The following is a 17822-nucleotide window of genomic DNA, read 5'->3' on the forward strand; positions in this document are numbered from 1 at the left end:
TGTTCATTCAAAGAAGTTTATTTTTTTAATTCCGTGTTTCCCGGAGATTTCGGTGCTCGAACATCTCAATAAGGCTTTTTAACAGACGCACTTCAAATCAAAAAATGTTTTTTATTGAAACAGCACAAACTTTGATAAAAAAAATTCTCAGACAATTTTGCCAAATTTGACCGAGTGTGATTTGTGAAAGTAAAGTGAACGTACGCCAATTTTGGGCATTATTTCATTTAACATTGCTCAAAATAACATTTGAAACCACTTAAATAAGACTGGATATTAGAACAAGTTCGATGTGCGGGAGTCACACTAGTAAATGCAAAAAACTCCTCCTTTCACTAAGTTCAAGAAGAGTGGTTTTGGTTAATGATGCTTGCGTTTGACGCGAATTTTAACAGACTCTGCGGCTTCATTGTCGATACCTCCTCATACTGTGGAAACCTAGATGCCTACAGCATAGTCTTGCCAATAGGGGACAAGTGCACAAGAGATGCTCCATTGTTTCCCTGGTGCCCTGCTCTAGGCATTTCTGTAGTCTTCTCGATTTGTAAGCCGCATCTTGCGGGCGTCTGTCGCCACCAGAAAGTGATCACTTAGTATTCTCATCATGTTCCTAGAATTTCTTCTATCGAGTGCCAATAGGAATTTTGTATACTCTTAATTAACTGATTTGCACATGACTTTTGCAGTTTTGCACCCTAGTAGCTCGTTCCATCGGATTTTGTTTTACTTCGTCATGCTTCTGTTGAGATCCTCGTATAGATGGGTACGCATGGGTTTCCCAATGACCTGCTTCCCAAGACACTTCTGGCCGATATGCGATACGAGGTTACTGCCTTGATTGCTACTTGGCGCTCTATGTAGATGTTGACTATGGAATTGCCGTCAGGTGCATTAGAAGCCAGCTCCGCTGCTTTCGCAATGCCAAAGTTCTCAGCTTATACTGCAATGGTCCAGCAACCTCAAGGGTTGCTTTACCCCTAACTCTGGGCAGTATTTTCCCCGCACCCACTCCATCATCCATTTTCGAGCCATCAGTATAGACGTTTAGAGCATTATGGGCATCTAACCTACCTTTACGCCAGCCATCTTTTCCTATGTTTACTTTGCACCTTCTTTCCCAGTTGAAAAGTGGGATCATGTAGTTGGTGTTTGCCCAACCTCCACTACCCGCCAAGCTATGTCCGAAGGTTCTATATGTAAATTTTCCTGTATCCAGTAGTCATCCCGTCGATGCATCCATCCAAGCATCTTCCTACACGCATCTAAAGCATTGCTGGCTTTTCTCACTCTTTCTTCCACTACAGTTTTCTCGGATCATTATAACTATTTTAAATAAATCCTGCAATAATGGATTTCTTTTTATATATTATTATATTTATATTTTATATATATATGAATACTTTGCATATGAATCTGAAATCCTTTTGTTGAAATCAACATTTCTACAGTCAGTATGTTTCAATTTTGAGAACAAAATTTTTTACGTTTGATTTCCGATTTTTATCTGGTGAAAAGATTAATCTGAGAAAATTCCTTATTTGAAACTATGTATGTAAGAAAAGTTGTTCATAAGCAAATACGGCTTTTGGTTCAACAGATGCGTAAACAACTGACCGTCTCACTCAAAATTAGTTTAACTTCCATCCATTGAGAAGGTTTAATGCTTTTCTCTTAAAGATAGATAGATTTTTTGTACAAATATTATACTTGAATTAATATTTATGCCCGCTCGTGCTACAGCCGAGTCGGCACACATCTGTTTTTGTCATGCAACAATGGCGGAAATTGCCTAATTAAATGAATTACGAGCACAATGCATTACATGGCCGAAAGCGCGCGACTCATCGACCATATTCATTATATTTGGCAAAAGCCTGGAAAGGAAGAAATCCAAAAACAACTCGCTGCATAGTGAAATGTGTAGAAAAATGTTCGCTGTGGCAGAGTGGCCATTAGTGAAAGTGCTTGGAAAAATGGCCAAAAATGCAAATTATTTTTTTCTATATTCACCGCTCAGTGTTTCGTGTCTTTTGCAGCTTTTAGGCGCAGAATACACACTAATTAAATGGTGCTAAATTTTTTTTATGAATATTAAAGAACAACGACTTTATAAAGCCACGATTGTGGGCTTAAACTTAAATATAAAATATCCAGCTGCGTGGCATTTTTGGTGGTTAGTGGGCAAGTGTGTGCGTGTGTAGGTGTGAGAGCTACACATGTGCGCCGTATTTGCGCTGCAACAACAAAAAAATTAAAAATGCCATTAATGCTGTATTTGGCACCGACAACAAAAACACTGCAGGCACGCGTACATATATACATATACTTGTTGTTCCTGTTGCTGTTGTTGTAAGTGCTCATACATAGTGTGGGCGAAATGATAGCGCCAATGGCGGCACCAGCTGTCATGGCTACTGTCTCTGCCGCATTTGTTTCTGTCACAGCTGCCACTTGATTACACACACGCCTGCCATTTGTATGTATGTATGTATGTGTCTATGCGTTTAATGCAAAACATGTTTCATTTCATTGTTTTTATCCGCTGAAAAGCATTTGTGTGCTCACTCACACACACTCACGTGCATAGAAAGGAGTGTTTGTTAGCATTGCCGCGTGTAGTGGCAATCAGATGCTGCCATGCAGGATAACAAGCGTCACACCAAACGAAATACCATTTTCATGGATTAAATGCGGCGAATTCCAATCAACGCTGCGTGCATGGGCGGCATGTGTCGGCCAGGATCTGGAGCCGGCGGTGTGGTAACGCTTGTGGTAATGGCAATAGCCGCGTTCAAGCACAGTATTGAGCTTAATGCATCTCAATTGCGTTGCGCACAAGTGTTGACACATTATGTTTAATTGCCCAAAACTGTTTACAGATCACACAATACAATATGGTGTGTGTGCAAATTTAATTAAATTTCTTTATAATATTTTTGGTCTACTGAATCCAATGCGAAGATGGTTTATCCTGGAAGTATTGTTAATAATTTCCGTGAAGAATATCGTGATCCGAACACTTGTAGTCCACTTTGGGGGTCGTATTCACAATTTTCTTCTAGCTTTTCGCTCGGTAATACAGTCACGTGCTCTGTAACGATATATAAATCATGCGTATTCCTAGTGCATTTTTGCAATATTTATACAACTTTAAACAATTGTTGGCATCCGATCAAATTTGAACCAGACTGATACATTTAAATTGCGTAAAACGAGACAATAAAATCTTTTTCCGAGATTGCATGGAGGTATATTTCTAGGATCTAAATATGTATCTCTCTGTTTTATCCATCTACCGAACTCAGCTAGCAGCTTCCAAGACCTTCTCTATGCCTTGTACTCCATAGAGAAGGTCTATGGAGTTCTACTGAACAACTACGGGAGGCTACTGTAAGCGACCATTTACACAGACAGTCAGTCGTCGTCAAATATAAATCCCAGCGTATTAAACAAATGTTGGTAGGAAGGCTTTAAGCTCACTGGCAGGAGTGAAGGTCTTCCTGTTACTCTGTTCGCCCCAGCGGATACTGCGTCAAATACTTAAAGAACTGAAACGTTTTCATCCATTCGGATGATATGACCTAGTCAGCGAAGTCGCGTTCTAACCGGCGTGAACCACTGGTTTCTCCACGTTTACTGCGCTTATCTGGCGGCGTTAAGCACCAGTGGTTAACAGGCAAATTCATTTATGTGGCGGCGTGAATCGTGGAAATAAAATAGATTAGGGAATGATAAATTTATGTTTTTTGTAAGCGTTTTCAACATAAATAAAATTTATTTTTTATGGTTCTTTCTAAAACAAAATAATTAGAAAAGTGCAATTATACGAACAACTTGACAATATTGTGCACGCAATGTATAGAAGCATAGATAAAATGCGCCGGGTAGAACATGTTAATTCGCTGAGCTATGTCATTGTCGTCGTATAACTTATCCGTGGCTGTTATTTCCTCTTTATTGGTAGGGTTTTTATTTACGAGCGAGGCGGTTCCCAAACCCAGCGCACAACCCTGGAGAGAGGATGTTTCACCTTCTCACTTTAGCTCGCCTTCTTACGGATGTTTTTAGCTACCCAGCGGATACTTGGTCTAAGACCGCAAGTCGTGAACTGTTTGAGACATATGTAAAATAATCGTTTCTAGCCACATCCAAGTGAATGGCGCTCAGAGAACTTTCCTCACTTGCGTCAATTTCTACACATTGCAGCTCAACTCCACTTGTGCATAATTTCAGTTCCTGGTCACCAGAATATTTTTAGTAACGAAGACTAGTTGGCCAATTCAGAAGCGTCTCTAGACGTATCCGAAGTAGAGATGATTCAGAACCCTCTCTAGGCGAATCCGAGGTAGTGATAATATCGTACCAGCTAAGAACGATCAAGAGGGAGCTCAATGTACTATTTGACGAAATAGCTCAGAATATGTAGATTGAAATCTACAACTAAATGCAGGTTCGCCATTCTGCAAATATTACAAGACGAATATAAAGACTTATTACATAGCTCCAGGAAAAGTATATACCGAATAACATGCTTTAAAAGTGCGAATGATTTAGAGCAATACTTGCTATAGCTACTAATGGGGTCTACACTGCCCTGTGAGAGCCCAGCTCTATCACAAAGAAGATATCGGGCCCTTGGAATCCATAAAGGTACCAAAACTTTGAGGACATCAGGCGGTATAAGCACGACGATGAAACGTGATATTAAGATTTAAAGGTCTTACTATAGTGTCTCAAACTGGCGCATTCATCAAACACATAAATACGATCGACGAGACGTGGCTTATGAATATGACGTCGAAACTGTCCAACAATCTGCCAAATGGCGCCTCCAAAAATTAGCCGAACTTGACAAAATAAAAATGAAGACACAGAAGGACATCCTAGCCCAAGCTTCGCGTGTAACAAGAGTATGTTAAATTAAATTACGCGCAAGCATGCTTCTTTGGAGCAGGAGCCAATTTTAAAGGCGATAATAAAGATTTGTATTAAAATACGTGAAAATTTAGTTTTTGTTGTCACAAGGGCTTGACTTTTATCCGAGTGTATTTAGAATATTCGTGGGTTATAAATCTATTTTTAGATTGAAATGTTACTAAGCAAAATCATTTTATGCAGTTTTCTAAGCGGAATTATCATTCTAACTCATCCAATTGCTATAACGACCGTATCAATCAGTGGCCGCTCCTGCTAGATTCCGCTGTCACTTAGTCCATTTTTGTTGTAGTTTTAGTGGCAGAAAACATTTACAATGTTTGGTCGTATATAAATCCGTTCTGTTCGGTTACGTAGACTGGACTGTTGTGGAAACAGAGACACTCGGTCTTTCTAACTAGGTTGTTTTATGTTATTATTAACAATTTTATTGCTACTTGGACTTACCATACTTATAGCGAGAAAATGAAAAGCCAGTTACACACTATATAAGCTACTGTTGATTGATGTAATGTCTTTATTATATCTTCAGTTTTCGTTCTCGTCATCAGTAACTAGCATTATTGCTTATTTTCGGAATCTTCTAGATGCTCTTCATAGGCAGTGTTTTTTTTTTATCGTAAGGTACTATATATATATATATATATATATCATTATGTCACAAACTAATGTATTTGTTGAATAATGAATAACGATTCTCTTGGTTTTAAGAGATTGGAGCTCGATTTTCGTTTTATTTCCGCAGAGATGGAATTTTCCCTCTAAACAGGAATCTTCAATCCATACATATGACCAGCGGAAGAAGCGACGTCGATTTACCCATGCCATTTGCGATTTTGACCTGAAATTCGGCCAACGGTATTGTCTTACAAAGAAGCTGCTCATTTGTAGGAACCGGCGATATCGGACTCCTATAGTATATAGCTGCCATACAAACTGAAGTATCGGAAACTAGTCCTTGTATGGAAAGCTTTTTTAGTTGGCAATAAAGCTTTATGAAGCTATGAAGTTTGGTATAGATAATTATCTAGAGTTTTTTTTTCAAAATTTTTTTTTGTCATATAAAAAATTAAATATTTTAAAAACATTTTTTATTGTTATAAACGAAGAAATTCTGAAAAAAAATTCTTCGTGCGAGTCTTTAAAAAATTGTATCATAAAGACCTGTGTAAAATTTAATGAAATCGATTGAGTAGTTCTCGAGAAATCTCGCCAACCGACTTCAAAAACCTAGTTTCGAGAAAAACGCGTTTAAAGACGACGAGCGCACAAGTTCTCAAGGCTCTATAACTCGGAAACAAGGAAACTATTACTCGGATCAATTTGACCGTTTAGGACAATATTCGAGGGGTGTTGTCGAATTTAATAAGACAATAAAAATATCAATTTTTTCAAACCCGTTGGCCCATGTAAAATCTTAAGTATAATTTCCGAACAGTGAGATCAACTTCTATCTTGGTCTTGTGCGATTTGATGATCTGAGAATATGGATTTTATTTTGCTGTACGAAAGTATTGAGCGTTTGATAGCAAACGTGCAGTGTAAACTCATTTTATGTTTAAGATAAATAATAAATTAGGTCTAGCATTACAAATATTTGCTTCGTTATAAATAATATGTTTAAATATTACATTTATATTTTATCATTTTCTTCCACTTTAAGGATTAGTTCAAATGATGAATATAAGCTTAGTATAAGCTTAAGCTCCAATTTCGAAAATCAACGAAAAAAAGTGAATAAATAACGAAACAAAAATAAACTCAATCAACTAAAACGAAAAAAATAGCAAACATACTGATATTCTGGAAACCTGTAGCTGTCTAAATACAACGGAGATTCAGGGGTAAGTAAATTCATATTATTATTCCATTACACTTAAATTCCATACCAAATGAGAGCTGCTATCATGTTTTAGATAACTCTCAAAAGTTCAAGTGAGCTTAAAACTCAACGTTTTGATATGTTTATTTGACTCTAATCCCGCTTATGAAATTGACGGATCGGCTTCAAACAATCGATAGTCCCATTCAAATGTCGGCGCTTCAAATTGCGTTGTTGGCATTCGATTCAATTGTTCAAAGCTACAAACGTTAGTGCTCGGCACTTATGTTCGTCCTGTACGAATACATACACATGCATGCATGTGGACTTACGCACACATTCACATACGCCTAATCAGCCAAACCTTATTAGGCGGCCAAGTGGAAAACACGGCGCTGCATGCAGCATAACTAAGCAATTGTGGCGTGACAGCTGATTAGAATGCGCGTTTGCACAGCTGGGGAGACATGTTTCTGTCACAATCAGTGTCAGCTGGGCACACACAAACACACACACACAACTACAGAATCACCACATAATAGCTAACTGTATAAGTAGCTTTGGATTGTTGTTAGATTGTAGTGTTTTCGCACTAAAAGCATTTTCTGCATTGGAAAATAGCAGTGGCCATAATAATTTGCGTTGTTTCGACGAAAAATTCATTGGCAGAAAAACACATCAAAGAGCAACAAATAATTAATTCACATATACCATATAAGTATGTATATATGTATATAAAATTTTGTGGCTCGTAGGGAAACCATAGAAAAAAATTTAGTAACTAGAAGTTGATCAATACTTTATTGAGGTGTCTTTAAAAATATCGGATTAGTAGTAGAAAATAGAGTCGTTAGACAACCCGATTTCTGTTCGATTGAATATCCATCTTTTTTATTAGGGAAACTCCTGATTTAGAAAGACTTGCTGTCAAATATATTTCAGAATGTCTTTGAATTTCTGACCGATATGGAACTCTTCTCACGGGAAGAACTTATCGATTTAGTGTTCACAAATTCAATAATATCATTTGATTATGCCTAATTCCTACTCAAGTCATTCATTATGGATGAATTTACTTAGTACCCTGACAATCCTGAACCATAGAGTTATGAAAATTATCTAAAAATACAAATGAGAATCTTAAAATTGAAATTCAAATTGATTCCGTTCAAAACTTATTCTAAGCGCAAACAAACTATTTGACAATTTTATCTGAAAATGGAAAAAAACGGACCAGAATACATCCACTTCTTAAGGAATGTTCGTTTTCTTCCGACAGTTTAATTTACTTTACATAAATATCTTAAGAATATAAAGAAAGCGGGAAAAAATTGCACATTTTGATGAGATAAGGATACACTGAAATATCCATATTTTTTTAATAGCCATAAATACCGAGGTTTGAAGATCTGTTGAATGTTGGACGCGGCTACGTTTCAGATGGTCCATCCGTTGAGTCCACATTTCGATGCCTCGTTCGATCACTTCGACTGGTAACTAACGAATGACAGACGTGATGTTTTGCTCCAAGGCCTGAATCGAAGTGGGACTATTCGCGTAGATTTTAAGCTTCATATATCTAATATCACACGATCTTGGTTGACAATCAACCGGCCTAAAACTTGAAATTAATTGCACACCAAACCGTCTTTTTTTCAATATGAAATGACAGCTCTTAAATCTCTTTAGTTTGTTTTTTTTTCCTTATTACATACCCATTGAGCCATAAATAGCTTAAAAAGCTCGAGCGGTTTCAGTTCTTTCTCAAGCTCTATTTTGTACATTTTTAATTTAAGATCTCGATTTAAAAAAGTGCCTTTTCTTAGGTCACCCCTTATAATAATTTTAGAGATTTATAACCAACAAAAATATATGTTTGCCCACGTAATACCAAGATGGCATAAATCGTTGAACAGAACAAGCTGTTGTGTAATAGAATTCGACGTCTAGTACATATGTGAAATAACAGGCAGCCAAATGAAAATAGTAGTGAGAAATTACAGAAGTTTTATGAACAAATGCTTACTCAAATATTTCTGAATAAAGTATCATGCGGTCTTGATATTGGTTATACAAATTTATTTTGGAGCAAGGTAAAAAGGTGTCCTTAGTCGCCTTAGTCCTATAGAAATATTTCTCCGAAAGCTCTACGCAGTTGAATTTATACATGAAATGTACTGATCATTCATACAAGTGCCATACGAATTCAGTATTGCTCATATTCCAAGGTTAATTTTATGGTATTTCCTATACCTTGAATAGGTTATTTTAAATTTGCCACACTGTCTATAGCACACAGAAAGAAACAGCAGTGATCCTATAAAATCATATATAAATGACCAGCTTGACGAACTGAGTTAATTTAGTCATGTCCTTCTGTCCGGTTGTCAGTTCATACGCGAACAACTCACACAGTTTCTGAGATATTGCACTGAAATTGGGCAGACATTCTTTTCACCCCAAGAAGCTGATTATTTGTTGGATTCACTGATATAGGACCATGATGTCATATAGCTGTCATACAAACTGAATGAGTTTTTGTATGGAAAACTTTTATTTGACAAGATATCTTCTTCAAATTTTGGGAAGGATATTGTAGCTTTGGTTTAACCGAAGTTTTGGCATGTCTTACTAGATATTTTCCAATCCCTCAGTTAATTCCACTAGATAACGGAGGAATTACAAAATTCTAAATCTTCGCTCGGGATATGTAATATATGTAAGTATATGACACTTCTGATACTACAAGTTTTCTTATAAAATCCTTTAGCTATTCGAGAGAAGCATAAAACGAGGACTCTTCATTAATTAACCATATATGAAAGTGTCCAAAGCTGTAGTACATATCTACAATATAAATATGCATCAATTATACAAATAGCACAAAGTACAGTACCGAAATCTCGTTATTTCCCCCTCTGCTCCTAACGGGTATGCTTTTGTGTCCTCATTATACTATGCGTGGCTATGTAGTAGTATGTGTGTGTCAATAAAATGCTTTGCAATTAGTTTGATTGGCTGAAACCAAGGATATCCATTCGATTGTACAATATCAGCCGTCGGCCCGAATATTACCACATGAGCCAGCAGCATTCTGAGCCTGCTACTAATTAGATGCATGAATTCAATGCCGTTTGTGATAACAATACATAAAGATACATTGCATTATTCACTAATTACATGCGTGCAACATACATGGAATAGCACTTAAAGCGAGTGGCTTATAAATATATATGGTAACTCTATACTCTGTACTTTCATGCTGTTTGTTAAATTCTAGTATTTTTTGTTTGTTAAATTATAACTTGTCAGCTCTCTCCAATCTCGACATGGAAAGCTTTTCTTTTGCCCTTTGTCACTTAAAATCCTTTTGTTTATTTGTCATCTTTCACTGAATGTCATCAAATCAATTGCTAAACATTTGATAGGCAAGATTTGCCAAAGCTTTGTCGAGCTAAATAAGCTCTTAAGCACACATATACACACTTACTTAGTAAATACTCATGCGTATACTAATGTATATACAAACCATCTATTGTCTGCATTGTCTTGGTTTATGACTTCCCACTGTTTCCACATGTTGTAATTCATATTTGTCCAGTAATTAATGCTGCCAAATCTGTAAGTTGATGAAGTTGAAGTCATAAATCTTCATATAAGTAGCAGCCAAGCAGAAAACAAATTTCCACGCTGACATACATACATTTGTATATATTTACATATGGTATGTAGGGATTTGTTTACATACGAGTTGAAACAGTTATACAACACTGTTACTGATTAAATTGGTGAGGGAGTAGAAGTATTCGAATGCCGGTAATAAGTAATAAAACAACAAAACTGTACAAGTGCATACGGTGAGAGGAACCGTTATAGCAGATAAGTAGCTGGTTGGTGCTTTATATCATTTTTCGATTAAGTTAAGCGTTTATGAGATATCATACATATCAACGAAAAAAAGAAAAAATGTAAAAAAATGTAAAAAAAAGAAAAAAATTAAAATTAAATTAAAAACAACCGAATTTAAAAAAATCTTTAAAAAATATAACTGCCATTTTTTATAGATTAGTCAATTTCCTACAAAACTAGCAGTTTTCCATTTTTTAATAATTTTTTCATTGAGTTATAAAATTCTTAGAAAAAAGTGTTTTACTTTAAAATAAAAAAATTTTAGCCGTAAATAACTTTTAAACGGCTAGGTTCACGAAAACATCGTTTTAGTCATTTTTTGAAGAGCATTAAATTTCCTACAAGTTCCACAAAACGAAATATGTTTTCCAGTAGCTAGAAGCGAGATACACATTCCTCTATCTGCATAGCTAATAATCTATCTATCTTAGGAACTACGCTCGCGTTACAATTCAAAGTGCATACCTGGAAAGCATTTCTTGGAGGCATCTATAAACCAATTTTTCAGAACCAAACAAAAAAATCGCTGTTTTGACCTTTTCTAAAATAAATTGTGTCATAAGTAAGCGGAAATTGTAAATAAAATGCACACTATTTAATTATTCATCAATATTTATTTTGTTGCTTTCAAAGTAGTCACGACCAGATGTAATACATTTATGTAGACGATTTGCCCAGTCCTTGATAATAAGCACGTTTTGGGATGGTTTTTAGCTTCTTCACCGAATTTTCTTCTATCGCTTTGATCCACTGCAGACGGATTTTGCGGTGAGCTAGTTTCAGTTTGAGGAACAAGGAAAAATACGATTCCAAATCTGATGTATACCATCGCTGATAGATGGTATTTATTGCGTTTTTGGCTTTAAATGTGGTCACAATCGCAGTTCCATGCGATGGTGCATTGTCATTGTGTAAAATCCATTAATTATTCTTCCACAATTCCGGCCGTTTTCGACCGATGTTCTCAAGCAAAGGCCTATAAACGGCCAAATATAACTCCCTACTCACCGTCTGCCCCTGAGGAACAAATTCATGATGCACCAAACCACGAATATTGAATACAACAATGACCATAACATTGAGCTTGAGCGGCTTTTTCCTGATTTTTTGGTCTCGACTTTTTTTTTCTCTCCTTTCCGATGTTTACATGTCAAACTCATAAGCCCATGTCACATCGGCAGTTATAATGTGGGATCGGAATTCGCACCATCAGGCATGTCTAAAGAGTTCTGTTTACGTTACTCGTTTTGAAAAAAATTCAGCTTTTTCAGGACGTATCGAGCAATTACGCGTTTATATACCCAAAATATCTACCAAAATCATTCGAACGGAGTCGTAAGAGATGACAAGCTCTCTTGCTATCTCTCTAACACTCGTCAGACGATTTTCAATTACCACATTCTTCACTCTTTTTTTTTTTAAATATTTTCATCAGCTGAAAAGGTCGAAAGTCGTCCAAAGTGAGGCATGTCTTCAACGTTCTCTCGACCATCTTTGACCACTCGAAGGTTTGTGTCTTCGATAAAACTGAATTACCTTCGCAACGATTCCGCACACGAAATTTGATTAGAAATACACAATTTTACATATCTTTGTTTGATATTTTTATCCTTGCACTACTGAGTGTACCGAGTGTACCGAGGCAGCTGCTGTATACAAACTGGTTAACACATCGCGCTGATATTTGGCATGGTGATTAAGAAAAGTTTTAGCGAGATATCTACTTGTATACGAAATTTGGCACGGATGCTTAAGGCAGCGGTAGATTCTCCGTAGAAATTTTACAGATCGAACCAATATCCTAAAGCTGACATACAAAATAACCGATAAGATCAAGTTTCCGTATGTAATGTTTTGTATTCGTAATGGTTATTATTGTTTAGGTACCACCGAACTTAACATTTTTTCTTGTATTCGAACCACTTGCTAAGCAAATCTTTCTAATATTGCAACAATTATTATGATATCCCGCAAAGACAAATCAGAGATAGTTAAAATCGCTATAGCCGCTTTTAAGTTATGATTGGTGCAACTAAACCGACTTTGTCCTATTTATATAAATAGCTATCACATCTATCCTGTCATTACCATTATGTAAATAAAATAATAAATTATGGCAACTCCTGTGGGTTTCCAAAAAGTTACCAACCCTTTCTTAACTGTATCCACTTTCTAACCGTTTGTCACAAATTCCATTTTTGTTGGAACCACTTAGTATTTGCCCACCAACACATGAAAGTTTGTTTGTTTATCGGTTCTTATCGCTGACTTCAGTTTTGACTTCTGACCTCCCTCTTGTCTTATTAGCACTGGTGACCAAAACAATTTAAGCTCTATTCAAGTACTTCCTAACATACTTTTATTTGCCAGACAAAGTCCTACTTTCAGATCTATTTATATTTCATGAGCTTCATCAATCATTCCTGCGGTCTTTGGCACATTTGACGCACTTTACATGATCCCTTTCATGTTCAACAATTTTGGCGTGGAATCCCTCAAATATTTCTATATGTATACCCAATTCTATAATATTTTATTCGTTGTGACGCAGATGCAACATGTTTTCGGACAATGAGAGACTAGAGATAACGCACACAAACATACTATATGTACACACACACTCATATCCATGACTGATGTGTGCGCTTCAGATTACGGGCAATATTTGAGTTGACTTCTGAAGTATGGCTTTTGGCCAATAAATGAAATACGAATGGTCTAAAAGCAACACATACATATATACATACATAGATATATATGTGCAAATATGTGAGCTTAAAAGCACTGTGTAAGGGTACATATATATTTGTGTGTGTGTGGCAGGAAACACAGATAAACATTTGTCTATTACAAACGTTCGAGAGTCGGAGCAAATATTGTGTTTTGGGCTACAGCTGATGGACAGTTGCAATGGCACTAACCACAGCAAGAACAGCAACAACAAAAGCAATAACAACAGCAACAAACACAAAAACAAAGCAACACATGGAGCAAGCAGGCAATCAATAAACCTAAAACAACGTTCATACTTGTAGCTATTTCAGAAATGATTGAATGAATGCATGAATGCCTAAACATGGACATGGACGTGTACTCGTGTCCATGGCACCGGCAACGAAATTGAAAGCATGACTAAGGCGTTTCGGCCACCAGTAGGCAGCAATGCCCCGAATTACACAAACACACACACATACGTAAAATGGCAAATAGGAAAGCGAAGAAATCAACGTTTGCTAGAAATCAGGAGTCTGAGTTCAGCTGCGTAGACGACAGGGGGGAGGTTAGGTTAGCTGCCAGAATCAATTTAACTTGCGAAAACAGAATGCACACGTCCGTCCGCTGTGCCGAGCGAGCAAAAAATCCGCAATTTCATTGTTTGCATACGTTTAATACACTTCAATCCGAAATCAACCTCGGGCAGTTGACCATTGATGCAGCGCCTCCGGAGGTGGTCGATTCGTGCGCGCTTTCAGTGATTTTTCTGTTATTGTTTTTGGTTTTGTGTGTTTTTTATTTTCAGTTCAGCTTCAATTGCTTTTGATAGGCGAGTGTTTTGTGTACGCGCATGCAAGTGTATTGATAAAAGTCAAGCGCTTAGCGGTTCGGCACACAGATTTTGTATGCGCGCATAGTTTCGGTGTGGCCATTGTGCAAGCGCTTAGCTTTGCGCTAAAAGAAGGAATTATTTTACGTGATGAATATGCATCCGTCCATTCAACCAGAATGACAAGCCAGTCAACAAAAAATGTGCATTTAATGGAACTTCAAGACCACAACTGCATTTGATAGACATACATATATATAGTCCATAATACGAGTATACTGAATAGAGGTCTCTTTTGGGAGCAAAAATCATTATGCTACCGCATAGGATCTATAATATATCCTCAATTCAAAGAAAGGACTTTAGTTCAGAAAAGGCGAATCAATTACCAATAATTACACTAGTAGTAATTTAAAACAAAATTTGAGCTTATTTGGCTATCTAAAAACCACTGAAAGTACTTTTGGTTCTTAACGTACCAGATAATTATATAATAATTTATTTCTAGATGTGGAGCATTCAATCCATCAGCAAAGCGAAAATACTTGCGTTAAACTCAAATACTGACGCTTAAAGTTTGTCAAGTAGTGTCTATACTTCCTAAAGATAGCAGCAAGCTACTTTATTATCGACTAGTTTGGGTGCTTGGTCAAAGCAAAATAAGTCCCTACTCCCTTACTCCACTCCCATCGGAATGGAAAAATTTGTGATGGGCACAAAGCGCTTCGCTGATTCATGAGGGTCTATATGATCAATCTTATTGGAGTTCTAGGTAACTGGCGTTGTAGCCGTGCAAGTGAGATAATTGTTAGAATCGAACATTTAGCATAACTTCACCTTTTCTGGTTATAATTACAAGAAAACAACACCTTCTGAAGCTTCTATCTATGCACTAATTTTAGCCAAGTTATTATATATGCTACAGGGTGCGTTCCAAAGTAAACAGGACTTTTTGAATCTATCGCCCCCTGGTAGCGGCATCTATATTTCGACTAATGCGCTAGAATCTGCTAACTTTATCGATTGTCCATTATTTGACCAAAAATCACATTTTAACCATTAATCWCTCCCCGTATTCACCTGATATGGCACCGTGCGACTTCTTCCTTTTCGGAAAAATGCATTTGCTCATGAAAGAAAAGCGTTTTGCAGACATAGAGGCCATTCAAAAGGCTTCCACCGGCATACTGGCGGCCATACCGACCAACACTCATTCGACATGCTTTCGGACCGTGCAAAAGCTCTATTGAAGCAGAAGGCGACTATTTTAAATAAAGTTGATTGATTTTGCCGAAAAAACTATTTGCTCTATTTTGTTTTTAAGTCCTGTTTTCTTTGGAACCCACCTTGTACTTTTTTCATTCAATTCCACGTTCATTGTGTCATATCTTACCAATACTGTAATGAGAAATAATCCTATTTAAAATATTAAACTTAAAGAAATTGACAATTCTAGGAAGAAATGATACAGTGGTTCCATTATGATATCGAGTCTGTGAGCAGGACCTTTTATAATCTATATCGAGTAGGTATTGTCATTGTCAGTCAACAATGTTGATCTTTGTTAGAGGAACAAATTAGAAACTGTTAGGTGGAAATAAAGATATAACACATTGACCTTTACACCTAGGGGTGAAACTCCCAGTCTCTTAAACCAAACAAACTCCCTATTAAACTGACCCGGTTTAGTAAAATAGTCAATTCATGTGAATTTTTCAAGTTTACTTTATCCTCCAATATAATTTTTAGGAAGGGTTATTCGACTATATTTAGAGAACTTGTTTTAGAGAATTGCCAATACACATTCTGATCTCCGAGTTTGTTTAAACATAAGGCCCTTTTTACTTTTGGACATCAAAGGATGCTGTATAGCCAACACCTGTTGCGATACCCATACTAACGAGCTTATCAATAAGAGCTCTACGAAAATTTTTTTTTAAATAAAACAAAAACGGTTTGGGATATCAATTACATAAATTCTTTATTCCTGTAAAAGTACACATAACATTTTGTATGGAACTCGATTTCTTTTGCATGGCCAACACGGGCACGCTTGCAGAAGTCTAGACACTGAACCCAATTTTCGACGGTTTTCGTACGGAGTTCATCAACCGCCGCTAGCTTGTTGGCATAGACCCTAGACTTGACGTAGCCCCACAGGAAATAGTCTAACGGCGTCTAATCGCACGACCGAGGTGGCTTATTGGCTGGGCAATTTCGTGAGATAAGACCTTCACCAAACTAAGTTTTCAATAAATCGTTTGTGACATTCGCTGTGTGGCTTGTAGCGTCGCCCTGCTGGAACCACATATTGGCCAAGTACATATGATCCGATTCGGGTCAAAAATATATTGTTAACGCCGGTCTTGATAATCACGAAAGAAGTCAAAAGAGCGGGGAAAAACATGGCGTCGTTTGCCGTCCCTATATGTCTACTTTTGTAGCGTCCCTATTGAAAAATCTGTTATAAGAAATGTCTTTTTCTGCTTCAGTTAATATATTTTTTTACTAACTTCCCATCAATAAGTGCCAAAATCGTAGAAACCATATACTGTGAGCGTCAAAAATAAGTAAACAGCAGTTCTATCAATATTAAAGTGTTTATAACAACGCAATCTTTAATGAAACAATAAAAAGTTGTATTACAGAATTCAAGGCTTATATTATAAGAGTTTAACTTAGTATAAATAATAAACAAAAACTAAACACAGCCAAAAATAATTCACTTAAATTAAAAATACTCTCGTTTTTTCGCGTCAAAAAAAAGTAAACAGAGTTCCGTAAAGTTAAAATACATATATGTACATAAACTAAATTGATATAAGAGTATTGTTTGCTTTCCTTTGGACTTCAAGACCTCCGTTAATCTTCTAGGCATAGATTCTGTAAGATTTTTTGTAACTTCTGGAGAGATTTTGCTCCATTCTTCAGTCAAAGCCTGTTTTATGTCGTCTTTGCTTGAAATGCTCCTCCCTGATTTTTCGGTCTCGGTGCTCCCACAAATGCTCGATAGGATTAAGGTCTGGGGACTGCGCAGAGTGATCAAGAGTTTTTGGCGTTCGATATAACAGCCACTCACTATCAATTTTAGACTTGTGTTTAGGATCACTGTCGTGCTGAAAGATTCAATTTTCTGATAGTCCTAATTTTTCAACGCTAGGAGCGACGTTATTTTTTAAAATGTTTAAATAATCAAATTTGTTCATCGTGGATTCAATGAAAACTAAATTTCCAACACCAGATGCTGCCATATAGCCCCAGACCATAACCGATCCTCCACCGTGTTTTGCGGTGTTGGTAATACACTTATCATCAAAGGCTTTATTTTTGGATCGCCAAATCTTAGGGGGTTTTTTCGATCCAAATATTTCAAATTTGCTTTCGTTTGTATACAAAATGTTATCCCAGAAGTCTGCAGGCTGATTTATATACTTTTTTGCAAATTCCAAGCGCTTCTGTTGATTCGCCTTTGATATGTAGGGTTTTTTGCGTGGCACTCTTCCATGCAAACCGCTTTTGTGCAATGTTCTCCTTATTGTACTGGCACTTACGGATTTACCCGATGTCTCTGCTATATCTTTTGATACTTGGAGAGCGCTTGAAAGTGGATTT

The 17822-nt window shown here is 36.7% G+C and overlaps 1 protein-coding gene across 2 annotated transcripts in view; it reads left to right on the forward strand.

The window, feature by feature from the left end:
* LOC108969022 (protein-tyrosine sulfotransferase) overlaps positions 1-17822 on the forward strand; it is a 210353-nt gene that overhangs the window by 78196 nt on the left and 114335 nt on the right. For both annotated transcript variants that reach the window (XR_001993375.1, XR_001993376.1), the window contains exon 7: positions 6599-6779. The gene's annotated coding sequence lies outside the window, so the exon portion shown is untranslated. The remainder of the gene's footprint in view (positions 1-6598; positions 6780-17822) is intronic.

The sequence above is a fragment of the Bactrocera latifrons genome, unplaced genomic scaffold, assembly GCF_001853355.1.
Source record: "Bactrocera latifrons isolate USDA-ARS-PBARC rearing strain unplaced genomic scaffold, ASM185335v1 scaffold_238, whole genome shotgun sequence".
NCBI lineage: Eukaryota > Metazoa > Arthropoda > Insecta > Diptera > Tephritidae > Bactrocera > Bactrocera latifrons.